Genomic DNA, 17,101 nt, shown 5'->3' on the forward strand with positions numbered 1-17,101 from the left:
CTAATATGAGCTGGCAGGTGGGATCTCAGTTGGGTATTTTTTTTCTTTTGTCATGTCTTCTTAGACGCCAGTAGTAGGTCAATGTTATATAGCTATGCAGAGACACACAAATTGACCACTTAATCCGTTTATTACAAGGTCATTACTGAAACAAAAGGTTCTGCTTCAAGTAATGATTACTCATTCAGTTAAAAACTGATGGCTGCGACGTGTGTCTGGGACCCTGCAGCCCCACGGGGGACCAGGATAAAAGCTCCCGCGTTTGGGCTGATCCACCCTGGCCTTTCTGGCCATCTGGGAATGTCAGATGCCTCTCTGCCTCTTCCTGTAGCTCTGAGTTTCAAACGTGTTCCCCTCCCTGCTCTTCTGAAGCTCAACTGGTCCCGGTGCCTTCTGTTGAGGGAGGGTTGCCTTGGCCAGCAGTGGAGACTGCGGGGGTGGGAGGGAAGTGCCGCTCAGCCAAACAGAGGGGTAGAGAGTAAAAAAACTCCACTGCATTGGCCGGGAATCGAACCCGGGTCTCCCGCGTGGGAGGCGAGAATTCTACCACTGAACCACCAATGCCCCACGACCCTGGTCTTTCCAGGTCTCTCCACAAAAGGGAGCACAAGGCCATCCAGGCCTTCCCACACTTCACTCTCTTACAGCAGCAAAGTCTAAGGACACACCGCCCTGCACACTGCCCAGTGGCCCCCGACACCGCCAGGAGCCCAGCCTGGTTTACCAGAGGCAGGAGGAGAACAGCATCCCTCCCTGAGCGCACAAGCTCTCTGAGCTCAGTATCTTAGAACAGCTGCGGACCTGACCGCTGCTGCCTTGCAGGCGGAATGCCTTGAGATCGTTCCCAGACGGCTCAACTGCCTCCCGCCCGTTCAGACTGTTGAGGTCTGCCCTGAACGACCTCTGGCAAGTGCAGAAATGCGTTGTGATTCTTTCTTATTTGGGCAAGGATACGGTATTTCTCTCTTTTGTCATCCTGCTAGCATAGCAGTTCCACCATGTGACCATGTGGAATGTGACTCAGCTAGGCAAGGGCAAGGAGTGCCATTCTTAGACCAACAGAGACCTCTATGCCCTCTATCCCCTCTTGAGGTAAAGGTTTGGCGTGTGTTCCTTGAAGAGGAAAGTGTAGCCGAACCTGTGATCACTCCTGTCAAGCCTGTTGTTTCAACATTGGTTCTTGTAATTTGACTCCCTAAGACGTTCAGTAAAAGGTGGAGGCAGGGTGCCTTCATGGTCAGCCTCCTACTCTGGATACCTACATTTTTCATGCTTATCTGGTGTCTGCCACATTTCTTGTTTTTTAATTGCCATCGCCTCTGTCTCCAGCATTTTCATGCTATGCTTATCACAGTAGATTCCTCAGTGTGTAAAGCAGATGAAGAGAGAGGGAAGACAATGAGTTGGGTCGTAGGGGTGGCTTTTATGGTGGCAATAGACAACAGCCACACATGATCAACCTGCAGTTGACATGTAGCACCAATGGATGTCCCTGGATGCACTTGAACCACCAATCTTTGTATTAACACCCAAAAGCACTAATTGACGGTGCTACAGAGACACCAAACACGTGCTCTTCTGGTTGGTGAAGCTGCCAAATGCTAGCAACCAGGCCATAAAGGAAATTTTAAATTCCCAGAGTTAGAATTCTTCCCGTGGAGTCCAAAGGATCAGTACTTGAAGCTGCCTGGTCTTTGGCAGCTGACAACCCACCTTCTACAAGGCAGGAATGCTAAGCCCGAGGCATGCTAAGCCTTGGGACCTTGCACTTGTGGTGGTGGGATACCCAGAGGAGCCTCCTGGTTCTTGGCTCCTGGCTTTGAATCAGCTCAGCTCCATCCATTGCTGCCCCCTGGGCAGTGAACCAGCAAAGGGAAAATCTTTCTCTCTCTCCTTCTTTCCTTAAACTGCATTTCTGATGAAAATAAATAAATCTGAGTGAAAAGAAGGCCTGGGCTACGTGGCTGTAGGAATCACACAGAGTCATCTCCCACATCCGTGTTGTCTCAACAAGAGGACAGGCAACTCACCTGAGCAAGGCTTGGGCACAACCTTCTGTCAGCACCCACTGCACCTGCCACCTTCCCCACTGCCCGGGGGACAGCTGCATTCTTCCCCTGGCAAAGGCCTCCACACCTGAGGGTCCTCCCCCGAGCCTGCGTTTTCCTCAGATCAGACATCCAATGGCACATTCCAGTAATCCCAGGGGTCACATGTGAGGGCGCTGCCACATCAGGAACCTCAGCCTCTGCTGGACTGAGGTTTGGGGGAAGACCACTCCTCATGGGGCAGGGCTCTTCTGGTGAATCGTTTAACGTCCCTGCCTGTGTGACTGGAGCAAGAGAAAACTCTTCTGCTTGAGTGGTTTGCCCCTACAGCAGGACCCACCAAGCAAGTAGGAGGGGAGAGCCACCTCCCATTGGGAACCGCAGGACACCCTGTCCAGTGTTGAGCTCTTGCAGATGTCGGTAATGACAACAGCACAGGGGTGCATTCCACTGGCAACAGTGCTGTCCCACTCAAGCGGACCTCTGGGGTAGGGCTTGACTCCGACACCCTGGGCTTCTCTGCCCTCAGGGGTTCCCTTTGCTCCTGTCCTGAGTCCTCCCTGTTTGGGGCCTGTCCACAAGGGCCAGCCAGGCAGAGGGCTGTGTTGCTCTGTCTGACACTTCTGCCTAAGGAACTTCCCTGCTGCTTCTCAGCTCAGCCGGCAAAGAACCCACTGGGATAGGGACCACGTGGATTCCCCGACATGTGGGGAGCAAATGCGTGTTTGGGGAAGAAGGCTGTGGTTCTTCTGGCTCATGAGTTTGACCTGGGAGCCCACCACAATCCCACCCATCCTCTGATCTCCTCCTGGCCCCACCACAATTCACTTTCAGATCAGTGTTCTGGTTCAGGCCCGTCCTTCCCTGCTCTGTATCCTTGCCTTTCTCCTGTGCACACAAACCTCTCCCCACGCTGAACAAATGAGGGATCCTCCCTCCAAGGTGGGATGGAGCTTACAGCTTCTTTGCAATCTCGTCGGAGCAAAAGGGTACGGAGCACCCGGCTGTGGGAAGCTGGCCAGAGAGCAGGCTGGCAGAGTTCCTGGTGCTCAGACCAGGCTGGAGCCTGCACAGACCCGAGTGTGAGCTTCTGGTTAGGGCTGGCTGTGTGGGCAGCGTCCTGACTTGGCGACGTCTGGTTCGGGCAGGCTGAGGGCGTGGAGTGTGCGGGAGGAGCTGCGCCAGGTCCGCAAGTAAATCAGAAGCTCCGAGCCTGCGTGTTTCTAAAAAGGGAGGGGAAAAAAAGGTGAAGGAAGAAAAGGAATCAGTCATTGCCACACACCATGCCGTGACTCGGATTCGAACCGAGGTTGCTGCGGCCACAACGCAGAGTACTAACCACTATACGATCACGGCACCACACAACGACACCTTCCAAAAGCCTCTACTGCAACTCGGGAGCAGGCACTCACTCAGGACCGTCACTACCCCTCGGCGCGCACGAGCATCCGTGCAGCATCCAGCCTTTGTCTCTCCAAGCACTCCCTCAGGACACCCTGGCCGGTCCGCGATCAAACCAACACCGTTTTCCTTTTGCCACCCGGCCAGGACGCCACATCCAGAACTCCTGGGAGGAGTACCTGTCCTCGCCTCCCCTCGCCTCGCCGCCTTGCTCTCTGCGTCCGGTGGGCTCCGCCTGGACCCCCGAGCGCCCCGGGTGGAGCGAGCGGCGCCCGAGGCCGCTGAGGGGCCTGCCCGGCTTGGGAAGCGCCAGCACCCGCGGCCACAGGCACGCTCAGCTCCCTCGGGTCCCGGTGCGGACACCGGCAGAGAGGGAAGCGGAAGCGCGCACCGCCGTCCCCAGATTTTGGCTTCCGAAGCAGGCGACCGGCAAGGTGGCGAGGGCCGTGCTCTGCCCTGGGAAGCTGGGGTTTCCCTGCGCGTGGGCGGGCCGGCGCGCGGTGAGGGGATTCCACCGAACAAACGGGTTCCCGGGCTTTGGAGCCGGCACTGCGCGTGGGCTCTTGCAAGGCTCTGGCTCCACCTAGTGCCAGAGTGCGCTGTCGTACACGTTAATTCAGCCATTTTCTTCCACTGTCCTTAGAGTCCTGCGTTTTAGAGCGGCTGTGGTGTTTTTCATCCAACGCGTCATTCCACCCCCAGGGAGAACGACACTCATCCGCCCCTCAGGTTGGGGCCGGCCCATACAGGTGTGATCCGCGGGATCCTCCCTGAACACCCGGAGTGCGACGGTGCTCCCGTTTTTGTTTCGTCTGATTTGCATCGCCCCGTCCAAATCGGCTGTGTGACTTCTAAGGTGACCTGCAACGCTGCCGTCATCACTCTGCGTTCGGGTCTCTGGGCACTCACGGTAGCATTTCTGCAGCACAGATGGCTTGGAGCACGATCTCTCTTATTCCAGCGTTCACCTGAGTTTGATTGGCAAAGTTGACCGGTTTAGAGTGTCTGATCCTGCCATTGCGACCATATGGAAATGAACCAGCAGAGGGAGAATCTTCGTCTTCCCTTCTCTCTGTAAAGACGCTTTTCCAATAAAAATACATAATAGTCTTCAAAGAGATAAGAATACTGCTGCTTGTTCTGTGGCTTACCAAATTAACTCCCTAGTTTCAAGCCTGGAATCCCACAGAAGTTCTTTCCCTCTCTGTCTCCAAATCTCTAAAATTGCCTTTCCAATAACAACGTGCTCTTAAAACTGATTCACTTATTTGTTGTTGGAAAGGTCGATTTACAGAGAGAAGGAGAACCAAAGATCTTCCACCCTTGTTTTTTTTTTTTTTTTTTTTTTGACTAAGAAATTCACTTTATTTTTGATGATGTTCACGTAGTTGAGAAGGATGCATGCCCACGTGGACCACTGGTTAGGGTAGGGAAGGCCGAGGAATGAGGGCAAGTGGATGAGACAACTACCTCTACTCTCTCCTTTTCTTCTTGTATCTGAGGAAAGTGGGGAGAGAAAGGGAGAGGGCCACTCCCAGGAGGCCGGCCACATCAGCACCAGGGAATGGGGATGGCCACCCGGTATTATTCCAGGGTCCTGGATGTGGAACGTGTTCCTAGGGCACTGCTTAAGTGCCTTCAGTTCTTATGAAATCCTGTTGACCTAGAGCTCTAAGGTTAAGGAAATCCTTCCAAGGTCCATTGGCTGACATAGTCTACCCTAGAACTTCCATTCATTTAGATATTGCTGTCAAAGCCTGAATGGGAGAGCTGAGTTGCCCAACCTGTTCTGCCTTCCATGGCACCAAATGTCCACTGAATGCCTCAGTGGACTGGTTGTCAAGTCCCCCCGTAAACATCTGGGCATGGTGTCTGCCACACAAGTCTCAGCAACCAAGGAGACCCAGTTCTGACATGTGCACTCCATGGTCAGACGACAGATCCTGTGACTTTCACATGGTGGGAGTTGTGAGTCCAGTGGTGCAGCTGAGGGGGTCCCCAAAGAAACCTGGCCAGAGGTCGTTCCAGACCTGCTTCCTTGTGTGCCAGCCAGGGAGGGGTCCTGCCCAGTCAGTCCATCACTCACATCAGCCTCCACACTGGTATGTACAATCACCTAGTCAGTTCTGGCCCAAGCCCCATCTGATGCACAAGCCAATGGATGCTGTGGCTCAGCCTAGCCCTTCCCACCACGCGCTCAGCCCACCTGCACACCCGAGGGAACTCAAGCCTAGTCAGACAGACCCCCAATAGCCTCCACCAGGCCCAATCAAAGCCTTGGTTTTGCGCATGACAGTACGTGCAACAGACCGGGCCAGGCCATCCAACATCCCGTTCAGCTCTCCTACACATCATGGGGTGTTGGAGCCTAGCTCAGCCCTATCAACCCCATTATCTAATCCACACTCATGCAGGCTGGTGCCACTGCCTGTCCAGCCAGGTCCAACCCCAGCCCTGGTTTTCATGCTCACCAGTGGGAACTGTAGCACATCAGAGGGGTGTGCATAATTTCCCTACTAGGCCCATTCCCAGGCCTGGATCCCACACTTTCCAGTTGGTTCTGCAGCATAGCCTAGGAAGATTTGCCCCCTGTCCCAGCACCTACTAGTTTTTACTTACTCTGGCTCATACATGAACCAGTGGATGCGGTTGCTGAGCCGAAACTGCTGTCCCCCTAACCCAGCTCACATGCAGGCCAATGGGTGTCGTAGGACTGCCCAGCCTGGCCTGCTTCCAGTCCAAGCTGTCATGCTCACAAGCTCACCAGTGGGAGCAGCAACCCAGCAGGGGAGCCCCCACAGCTCCTCTAACTGGACTTTCCCACCAAGCCTGCCTTCCAGCTCTTACGTGTGCTGCTGAGTGCTTTGGCCCAGTCAGCCTGGAATGGCACCAACTCACCTTTGCATTCACCGGTGGGTGCTGAAGCCTGGCTTGATCCTGGTCAGTCCCCAATTCCAGCTCCTACTGAAGGGTTCTACAGCCTAGCCCAGCCTGGACAGCCCCCAGTCCCAGCCTTATGTGAACTGCCTAGTGTTGTAGCACAACCTGCTTTAGACTGTACCCTGTCCCGGTTCTCACATCTGCCAATGGGTGCTATGAACTGGCCCAGCCTGTGTTGCCCCCGGGCCTCAGCCACACGTATGCTGGTGGCTACTGTCACCTTGCTGTCTGGGCTGTTCTCAGCCTTGGTGCTTGTGCTAGCCTGCAGGGACTGTGTCCTGACAGAGGAGTTCCCCAAGCTCCTCTACCAGGTCCCCTCCTAGTTACAAATCTCATGCAAACCCATGGGATTTAGCCCATCCGGACTTGGCCCACCTCCTGTCCTGGAAGGTACAGTGGCCTTGCCCAACCAGCCCACACCCATTCTAGTTCATACTGTTTGGAGCTATCACCCAGACCTACCTAGCCCAACCCCAGACCCAGCTCTCACATGACTGGGCAGGCACAGCGGCCTAGCTCAGCCCATCCTACACCCACTCTGGCTCTTGTGAGCACGAGCAGGTGTGGAGTCTAGCCCAGTCTGGCACATCTCCAAACCAGTCCACACCCATGTGGAGAGATACTGCGGCCATGTCCAACCTATTTTGTTGCCCCCGTTCTGGTTTTTGCACTCCCCGGTGGGAATTGAGGCCCAGCTGGGGCATCCCTAATCAGGTCTGCTCCCAGCCACAAATCTCGAGCATGCCAATGGGTTGCTCCAACCCAGCCCAGCATTCCCCATCACCAGCTTGGCCTGTGCCATCAGATGCTGTAGCCTGGCCTGGCCTGGCCTGGCCTGCTCCAAATCCCAACTCTTGCTGGTGGGTGCTGCAACTTAGCCCTGCCCAGCCTGCCCCCATCCTTGACTTTCATACAGACTAGTAGGTGTGGTAGCCTAGCCTAGTCCAGCATGGTTTGCACCTCATCCTGGCTACTGTGCATGTCTGTGTGCTATAGTTTGGCCTGTCGCTGTTCAGTCTGCTCCCCTAGAGCTAACCCACACCTGTAGACAAGTGGAGCAGCCCTGCCCTGACTCATGTGCTCACCAGCAGGAGTAATGGCCTAATGAGGATTGTACAATAAGTGCAACAGACTGGTCCAGTCCATCCCACACCGCATTCAGCTCTCTTACACATCAATGGGTATTGGAACCTAGCTCAGCCCCACCAACCCCACATGTGTAACGGACTATGAAGGGAGTTCCCACGTTCCCCCAGCAGGCCCACTCTCAGACTCAGATCTCACGTGTGCCAGCAGATGCTAGGCCCTTAGCAGTCATAGTTTGCTCTCCAGTCTCGGTCTTTGTGTGTGCTGGTGGTTGTTGTGGCCGTACTACCCCACACTGCATCCTTGGGTGTGCCTATTGATACCGCAACCTGAACCAGCCTGGCCTGTTCCCAACCCTGGCACCCATGAGCTTTGGTGAGTTCCATGGTCATGCCTAGCTTGGCCCATCACCACTTCCAGACCTCAAGCAGACCAACTGGTATGGAAATCTCAGAGGGATGTGCCCATGACCCTTCACAGAATCTGCTCCCACACCCAGTTCTCTCATGAGCTGGTTAGTGACATGGCCCAGCCTAACATGGTGCACCCCAACATGGTCCACTCCCCTGCCCCGACCTTCACTGGCACGTACTATGGTCGAGCCCTGCCAGGCAGGTCCCCCATCCATAGCTTTTAAATGTGCCTATAGATGGTGGTGGATACCAACAATCCCTGCTCAGGTCTCACACGTGAGTGGGTGTATTGGTTTGGTCCTAAAAGGTCCTCCAGTTTCCCTCCTCTAAACCACTGGGTCTCAGCTTCCTCTTTTACTTGCAAGTGCAGTGGCCTGGTTGCTGGAAGTCCTGAGAAGTCATATCTCATCTGTCTCATTCTCCCTCAACAGTCTCTCCACCCACACATTACCAGACGTCGCAGACCCCAGGAGGAATACAGTACATCATGACAGTCCTTAAGCAGTGAAAGCAGTGGCGGACTGGGTAAGCAGAGATCAAACTGCTGCTGCTTATGCCTAATCCCGTATGCGAGTGCCTGGAACTGAATCCCAGCTCCTTTTTTCCCCCATTATTTAAATTATATTTTTACCATCTTTACATAGTAAATTAGGGCAAAAAGGATCAAGGGCTGTAGGAAAATGGGGAAGACTATTATTTCCATATTATTTCCTGCATGTATCTGAGGTAAAGAGGATATTGAGGGAGGAGCCCCAGCTAGTTTCCCACCCACCCCAGGTCCCGAATGTGGGGCATGCTCCGAGATTCTTGCTCAAATGGTTTTGATAGTTCACCAGTTATGAATCGCTGCCAATCTCACCACTCCAAACACGATGAGGTCGTTGAAGAATCCACTGATTGACTTAGTCCATCATAGAGTCTCCATTTCCCCAGTATTTCGCTGCCAACATATAGCTGAGGTGGTTGATTGACTTGTTCTGTCTTCTGTCTTTTCTTGGTTAGGGTTCTGAGTCTGGCATTTCAATTGGGGAGATCCCCAAAGAAACTTTGTCTGAGGTGTTCCCAGACCAGATTCTTGTATGTACTAGCAAGTACAGGGCCTGGCACAGTCCATCGCCCCGATCAGCTGGTGGTTGCAATTGCTGGGTTGTGAACCCCGGCTCCTAACTGCAGCTTCCTGCTGGTGTGCACACAAGGAGGCCGCCGATGACAGCGCTGGCAGTTGGATCTAGCAGTGGCTCCCTGGCTACTGGCTTCTGCCTGGCTCAGCTCTAGCTGCTGTGGAAATCGGGAGTGGGACACTGCATGGAGGATTCATCTCTGTATCTGACTCTGACTCTGCTTTCAAACTTTAAAAATGAAGAAGAAAAACAATTTGGAAAACACTGAATTCTTTATATATAAAAAAAGCATTGAATGCTTTTATGTTCTGTCTGCTCTCAGAAGAAGAAACAGTGGAACTATGCCTAGGTTTTAGGAACACAGGACTGGAGTGTGGTCCCCTGGTGCACAAATACTGAGATTTGCTGCCGGCTGGGTGGTGCCCTCTGGTGGTGATCAGGAGAAAGCAGAGGCCTCGGGCACCAGGCTGGCTTTGGCAACTGGAACACAGAGGTTCGCGAGATTCCACGACATCCCCACCTTCTGCATCTGCTCTTGTGACGTCACACCGTTACCTGGCAAGCTCGTCCTAACGCCCTCACTCCTGTGGGATTCTGTGGCTGCGGCAGTGCCTTCGGCTCTGCCCTCTAGCCTTATCACAGTTGTGTACTTGAGTAGTATAGGAAGTTACTAAGCCAGGCAGCCGTGGACCCTCCCTTGAGTTGTAGTCATTGTGCTGGTTTCTCCCGCCCAGGCTCTGGCTCTGCTCTGAGCACAAGCTTCCATCATGGCCACACCTCCCAGCACAGTTTCTGGGGCAGCGGCTGACAGGCGTGCCCTGGACACCCACTACTGCTTACGCTCCACGCTGGAGAAGAACAAGCAGAACCTCCGCGACCTGACAGAGAAATACCTCACGTCCAGAGCTACTGCTTCCTTCCCGGCCAACCACCTGCAGAAACATGGTGAGTCCCCCAGAGCCGTGGCCACCCAACTGACAAACGGTGGCTTGTCTTCCTCAGGGAAAGGGAGCACTCTGCACTCCAGTCTTCCCTCTCCTTCCTCAGTGTGAATTTTCTCCTGACTTATCTCTAGACAGTAAATGCAGGCATTCAGGCCTCAATATGCAACAGTTGAGAAAACTGAGACACAAATGATTAGGTGCAAGGCACTACATCACTCATTTTCTGTCAGTAACATGTGTCGGTTTCGGTGAACCCGTGATGTCTCTGGTCACTCAGCATTCCATTCAAACTCTAACTAAGCATCTATTTGCAGCTCAATTATCTGGCCAGAAAAAAAATAGTTCCTTTCCTGCTTTAAAAGAGGTTAGAGATGGCCCAGTGCAATAGCATTGTGGTTAAGGTCCTTGCCTTGCAGGTGCTGGCATCCCACATGGGCGCCGGTTCATATCCCAGCAGTCCTGCTTCCCATTCAATTCCCTGCTTGTTGCCTGGGAAAGCAGTCGAGGACAGCCCAAAGACTTGGGACCCTGCACCCGTGTGGGAGACCAGGAAGAACCTCCTGGCTCCTGGCTTTGGATTGGCTCAGCTCCAGCCGTTGTGGTCTCTTTGGGAGTAAATCAACGGACGGAAGATCTTCCTCTCTGTCTCTCTTCCTCTCTGTATTGGAAATAAAAATAAATAAATAAAATAAATTTTTAAAATAAAAAATAAATATGTATTATAATAAAAATAAAATAAATCTTTTTATAAAATGTTTTAAAAAGCAAAACAGCTTTGTTGTTTTAACAGAGAATCAGATTTTAAATTCATGCATCAATAAATATTTAGAAAATGCTGCAAATAATGAAGACTATGACCAATTATATTGCATATAAATCATACAAGATGCAGTCCTTTCACATCCTCCATGACTTCCTCATCCCTTCTTCAATGTACTTTAGCCTTAAAATATTTTGTCCTCTTCACCTTTGCAGTCTAACATAACCATTCTCCTATCGGACAGCATATTTTACAAAGCATATCCTTCTCTCTTTTATGCAAAACCTCTTTCTTTTACAACCTTGTTCATTGAGAACACAGTTCTATGCTTACAATTATTCTTTATTGTACTGCAAAAACTAGCAGACCAAAGCACATGGGTGCATCTCACATCTGGAAAAAAATTAACAATGGATTAGATTTTGCTTTTATACCAATTCATATTTAATGTAAATATTACATTCTTTAGAGAATGCCTTCAACAATACCCTGAGAATTATATTTAATTATGTACAAATGTTATTTATAGAGTACAAGAGGTTAGTTGTTTTATTGTTTGGAATTTTGAGAGGAGTTTCTGGAGGGACAGCTGTGGCTGATATGCCCCAGTCTGCCACAGGTGTAACAATTGCTTCTTTTTTTTATTTCCTTGATTGCCTTCTATGTTCTTTAAAATCTGAGTGGCAGTTGATCTGGAAGAGTTGCATCAATAATTAACCCTTGCATGTAAGATGGAGGTACCTCGGCATAAACTTAAACGTAGTCTGGCAAATCTCCAGTCCTTCTCACTGGCTGAATTAAGGTTTGGCAAGTTGGAGTAGCATTTTCAAAAGCTAGCTGTTTAATAATGAGATCTGTAGCTGTATTATTATTTACTGTCCAGCTCTCTGCTTCAGTGAGTCCAGCTACAAAGTCTTCAAGAGACTCCTCAGGTATTGCTTGGTATTTATAAAACCTGAAGACTTTTAATCCAGAAACGGAAGGTGTTTCCATGTTCCTAATGCCAGGGAGGAGATAAGCTGTAATGTCTCCTTAGGCAGAGTAAGTTGTTCTGAAATGCCAAGATGAGCGCCCTGTCCTAAAAGCATGTGTAAGGTAAGAGGTTTGCCACACATCACAGATCTGTGAGACTTTACTTCTGCTCTAATATTCCATTTTCCACAGAGAGAAGTTTCCTCCTGTGAGGCAAGCTTTGGTAACCAGAAACTAATCATATGGAGTCTTCAACTTTGCTGCTAGTCCCTCCACCATTGTCATAGTGTATGGGGAGTTCAGCCAACAGTCAGAGACAGAATACTTTAGCTCTTTAATAAGCTTATGAGGCAACGGTTCCCACTCAGGTTCATCCCATTCATAAACAACAGGAAAACTTATGGCAACTCCATATCGTTACCTGGTAACACAAGACCCTCCCTTCTTTCCTCTGTTGGCAACACTACAGGCAGGGCCATTATCTCTGCACTCTCCGTCTGCTGGCCCCAGCCCGGCCTGGACCGTCCAGCGCCCACAGGGGCCCAGGACGCCTCCAGGAGCACTAAAAGCACCCGGGCCTGGAAGAGGGCGCCTCCCGGGAGACCAGGGCCGCCCGCGCCGCGGCTGCGCCCTCGGAAGGAAAAATGCTCCTGATGGCGCAGAACGCGCAGGACAGGGGGACAAACCGCGAGAAGGTAGGAGGGAAGCACCAACACCCGTGGGCTCTCAGGGATGCTCTCAGTTCTGACAGAGACTCGGCTGACAGTTTCTTGTGGCTATTAATCTTGTTGTTCTTTGCTCCTTTTAGTTCGTTTCTGTTCAGGCTACCTTGGCTTAGCAGAGTAACACAATCTGCTACTGTTTTCCACCTGATATTCATTCTCCTTCTCCATCTCTCTCTCTTTCTCTTTCTCTCTCTCCCTCCCCCCATCATCTATTCCCTCAGGGTTTTTCATGCATGTTGACAGCTATCGCTGCTATGCCCACTGGTCTCCAAGGTGAACAAGGAAAGAATACTTCCTTTACCTTTGATTTCTTCAAGGAGCCCGAGGTTGCGCTGTAGGACTTTCATGCTGAGACAGTGGTGAAGCCGGTTTGCTATTTAGGATTAGGAGAGCTCAGGCGAGGGTCCCGCGTGGGTTCCAGGCAGGGATGGTGAACACTCTGGACCAGGAATGGGGCGACCAGAGTCCAAGGCTCCATGGCCTTTCCTGTGTGATGTGGGGTGAGGCCATTGTTATTCCTTGAATGACTTTGGTGTCTGCACACACAGCCCCCCCCCCCCGAATGCCTTGACACATGTGCAGTTCTCCAAATGGTGTGATTTGTGGCTGTGATAGATGAAGATAAGCCGGGATGGAGTGGCCTTGGCCTGGCTCTCAGAAAACACCGTGCTTGTGCAGCTGTCAGAGCCCTGCCCGGGAGCTGCGATGGTTTGTACTGAGTCTTGAGTCGCAGCAGGTGGGTATGGTGTGTCTTGAGTGATTTATGGAAGTATTCCCCGTGTTAGACTAGGTGTTTGAAATGCCACAAATGCATTCTTGCCAATGTGCATGTTGTGCAGAAGGAGCAGGGAGATGTTTCTGGTGCAGGTTCCATGGTGTAATGGTGAGCACTCTGGACTCTGAATCCAGCGATCCGAGTTCAAGTCTCGGTGGGACCTTGTGAGTTTTTCCTGTTTGACGGGATTTGGGGTGGTTTTTCTGCTTGCTCCACCTTTCCTTTTAATGGAGAGGCAGGTCCGCCGAGCACTGCTCCGACCTCGCAGGATCTTCCCAGCGCTAGCTCTCCTGTCCCCACGGTTCCTCTGTGAGTTGAGATCACTCACATTGAGCCAGTCCTCAGGGAAATGACCGAACCTGGCTAAGGCCGAGGCTCCTGCACTCACCGCGAACGGACCGCGGCATCCGCAGGTGACTCGGCCCCACCTGAGCTGTCTCCTGTGCCCGAGGACTCCGCCGGGGAACCCCCCACGGCAATGCGGGGATGTTCCGACAGTCCCGGAGCAGGCCCAAGAGGACCTGAACCTAGCGCGGCTACTCTCGCCCTTCACTTTCGCTGCTTGGAGAAGATGCAGGGCGCACTTTGGGGGTTTACACGACCCTGCGAGGCACAGGTGAGCCCCGCCAACAGTGCCAGGTTCCTCCCGCACACACCGCCCCTTGGGCTCCGGCTGCCTTTGTCCTGTCCACCTAATGACCGTGGAAGCCACTGAAGGCGATGGACCTGCTGCTCTGTGAGGAGAAAGGAAGTTGCGAGTTTTGCAAAGAAGCAAGGGGTGGGGACGCGGAATCTCGGAAGTTCCTAATCTAAAGTCGCTCTGAAGGCCCTCGCGGATGACACTCGTAGTCCAGTCACGTGCGAGTCTCGGGTTTGAGCCAAACAGAGCGCGGCCAAGCACAGGCGCGGCCTCCCCAGGGTGGTGTTTGGTCGTCGACCACCGGTGAAGGAGCACCGCAGCCGAGTACAGAAAAAAAAAAAAAAGAAAAATGCGAAAGGCCTTTATTCAGGGAACTTTATTTGCGGGGCTTTCTCCCACGCAACGGATAAACAGAGGAGAGCTGCGGGGACGAAAAGGCGCGCAAGCGAGCGCAAGGGAGGTTTTTAAACCCCTCCTGATACGGCAGCCCCAACAGGTCCTGCTCCGGTCCTTATTACGTGAAGGATGCCAACCTGCCGTTGGTCACTAGGTCCATCAGGGGTTTGCTGCCCTTGGTAACGTGTCGGGTCGGATGCAAACTCCGCCCTTCCCCCGTAACCGCCGCATCCAGCAGGCCGACGCCCTGGAGCCCAGGGTACGAAGGCAGAGGGCGGGGAGCGAGGACTCTACGGACCCAAGCGCCGATCGACCACGTGCCGAGAGCGCCGAGCAACCCTCTTCCCGAGGGGCGCCGTCCACGCTGCGGCCGCCGGGGCGCCCCTGCTCGGCCACACCTGACCGCGGGGTCGTGCAGCCTCTGCGGCTGGACAGCGGAGAAGCATGGCCACTGGCTCTCGGTTCCGGACCTGGCGGCCCCGTGTGAGATGCCTGATCCCAAATCCAGAATGCGGGCCCACAACGTCTTCGCTACCGATTCCGCGTGGGACCACAAACCTGGACCCACAGACAGCTACAGTTTCCTTGCTGGAGGGTCTTGGGTGCTTCCCGGGGTCTTTTTACATTCGAATTGAATTTTATGGGTTAGAAAGTGTTAATAATTGAAGATGGTAAGTTCTCGAATGGTAATATAGTAGTTGGTTTCCGTAGTGCAGCGGTTATCATGTTTATCTCACCTGTGAAGGGTCTTCAGCGCGGAAGCAAAACCCTGAAGCTTTAGCCAAATGTCACAGGCGTTAAACCCTTATGGGGAACTACCTGAAAGAATCCCTACAATTGCTGTTGTTTATTTACTTCGTGTCTTACTACCATCTATTTGGTTTGTTGCAGCGCTAAATCACCAATGTGTGGATTTCTATATAAGGCCTGCACGAACCCATTAAATATGTTTAGGTGAGGGGCAAGGTGGTGATCATGCTGGGAAGAAAACCCTGACACTGACCGGAAACCAAACTAACCAAACTACCTCGTTGTTTGATTGATCTTGTTCGTGCCAGCCTGCAGCCTGGCAGCCTGCACTAAGACAATGCAGGCTTAGAAATTCCCTGGCAGTTCCCTGGAAGGGTCATCTGCTCAGTTCCGAATATGTCGGCAAGTTCAGTGTCCCTCACTTGAGTACAGGCAAAAGATACTAGAGTGATGAGCAGGTTTCACACAAGATGCAGCGTGGACGTGAAGGACATAGACTAGCTGGAGGGAAGGCATTTTGTTTTGTTTTGTTTTGTTTTCCTTTTTTCAGTCTGCCTGAATTAATGGAGATAAGAGATGATAGGCAGAAAGCAGTTACCAAAAAGTGGCAGTAAGTTTGTATTCAACAAAGGTACGCTCTTTGGAGTTAAACTGGAAAGGAGTTGTTCAGCTGTGAGCATGAGGAAATGTATCAGAAGAGTCCAGCACGATTTGGCTTGGTAACAAGCACAGGTACCAGCCAGAGGGGTAAAGACAGGTTTTAGGGATGGATCCAACCCTCAGGACCGTGCCCTGCGCTTCAGGAGTCGGTGTGCCTGGTTCTGATCAGAGCATGGCTGGAGAGTGATCTCGTGGTGCCGACAGGGAACCCAGGCGTGTTGACTATCAGCGTTTGTGACTCTGAGTTAGTCTTGTGAAGGTTGGCTTCCTGGCTGAGTTCAGTTTTTTTACTCAGCCTGGACCTTGCTTGACCTTCCAGCAAGAGCAGCACGCGCTCCCAGACCCGACACAGGGGGCAGCTCTCCAGGCTCTTCTCTTCCATTTTCTTTCCTCAAGGAGACTTGGGGAAAGAAAATTCTCTACCATCTGAACTTTACCAAAAGATCATCATGTTAATATTTCAACTATCATTTTTTAAAAAAATAATGAAGTCTTTACATAGCTAGTAATAAAAACATACTAACCCTGAAAGTTAGATATTTCCAGATAATTCAACATTGATCTCAAGAGTTTTTGGTCTTTTTGTTGTTGTTGTTCTTTCCACTTTCCTGTATAAAGAAGGTTCTCAGTATCAAGGTAGGAAGGGGGGGAGATGGGACAATCCCTTAGTGTAGACATAGGGGGCAGGAGGAGGATGAGGCTCATCAACACGTACGGCAGGCTCTGTGGAAAGCTGGAGGCTCCAGCCCAGAGCCAGAGGCAGAGCTGGTGTGCTGCAGCTCTACAGGCTGGGGGCCTTTCCTCCCAGGGCCAGGCTGCACCGCTGCTCACTCCGGGTCACCCTCATCTTCCTTATGAAGGGTAGGAGTGGTACAGGACTCTGCAGACCGAGAGTCTGGCTAAAGTGGAAAATGCTTGTTACTCTTTAATCATCAGAGGTTCAGAAATCCCAAAGCATATGCTGTCAGATGTGTTTTAGGTTAAAACAGAAATGATTGTTTAAGAAGAGGGTATAATACTACTCACAGGCCAACATAATGGCTGAAGTCCTCACCTCGCATGCTCCGGAATCCCATATGGCCGGCCGCAGGTTCTAATCCTGGCAGCCCGGGTTCCCATCCTGCTCTCAGCCTGTGGCCTGCGAAAGCAGCTGAGGATGCCCCATACCTTTGGGTTCCTGCACTCACATGGGAGAACTGGAAGAGGCTCCTGGCTCGTGGCTTCAGACTGATCCAGTTCTGGCCATTGTGACTGTTCGGTCAGGTTTATCTCTGTGTATATCTGACTTTCAAACCCAAATTAAAAAATCGTTTTTAAAAAGTATTTTCAGTTGTACTTGCTTTAAATTGTATACAAGGTGTATACAATAATTGTATACAAGCTACAATTTGTTGTTGATGTTGTTGTTGTTGTTATTGTTGCTGTGATCGATGTGGCTGTTATGAAATGATGTCAATCCGAAAAAATAGT

General features: G+C 51.8%; 3 non-coding genes across 3 annotated transcripts; 1 reads left to right on the forward strand and 2 right to left on the reverse strand.

Moving 5' to 3' along the window:
• Positions 1 to 493: 493 nt before the first annotated feature.
• On the reverse strand, positions 494 to 564 carry TRNAG-CCC (transfer RNA glycine (anticodon CCC)). The gene has a single exon. It is a non-coding gene; the product is annotated as a tRNA-Gly (tRNA).
• A 2,768-nt stretch (positions 565 to 3,332) lies between these two features.
• Positions 3,333 to 3,404, reverse strand: TRNAH-GUG (transfer RNA histidin (anticodon GUG)). Its single transcript has one exon. It is a non-coding gene; the product is annotated as a tRNA-His (tRNA).
• Positions 3,405 to 13,276: 9,872 nt separating this feature from the next.
• On the forward strand, positions 13,277 to 13,348 carry TRNAQ-CUG (transfer RNA glutamine (anticodon CUG)). Its single transcript has one exon. It is a non-coding gene; the product is annotated as a tRNA-Gln (tRNA).
• The last annotated feature ends 3,753 nt before the right edge of the window (positions 13,349 to 17,101 follow it).

The sequence above is a fragment of the Ochotona princeps genome, chromosome 2 (assembly GCF_030435755.1).
Source record: "Ochotona princeps isolate mOchPri1 chromosome 2, mOchPri1.hap1, whole genome shotgun sequence".
NCBI lineage: Eukaryota > Metazoa > Chordata > Mammalia > Lagomorpha > Ochotonidae > Ochotona > Ochotona princeps.